This window comes from Solanum tuberosum, unplaced genomic scaffold, assembly GCF_000226075.1.
Source record: "Solanum tuberosum cultivar DM 1-3 516 R44 unplaced genomic scaffold, SolTub_3.0 scf00292, whole genome shotgun sequence".
Lineage (NCBI taxonomy): Eukaryota > Viridiplantae > Streptophyta > Magnoliopsida > Solanales > Solanaceae > Solanum > Solanum tuberosum.
The window spans coordinates 504897-505102 of NW_006239216.1; positions in this window are offsets into that span (position 1 = coordinate 504897).

A 206-nucleotide genomic window follows, 5' to 3' on the forward strand; every position below is an offset into this window, starting at 1 on the left:
GACAATATAGAAAGAAAAGCATAGCCTTCCAAATTAAAGTATATGGAAAAAGAAGGCAAAGATGTTGAACTCATCATATCCCAATTCCCACACACAAAGCTAGCGTACCCATTCCAAAAGAGAGAATCCTAACCATTCCCCACGCAACCTCTTGGTCCCCTCATTTTTCTCTATTCCCAAAATACCCTCCCCCCCCCCCCCCCCAA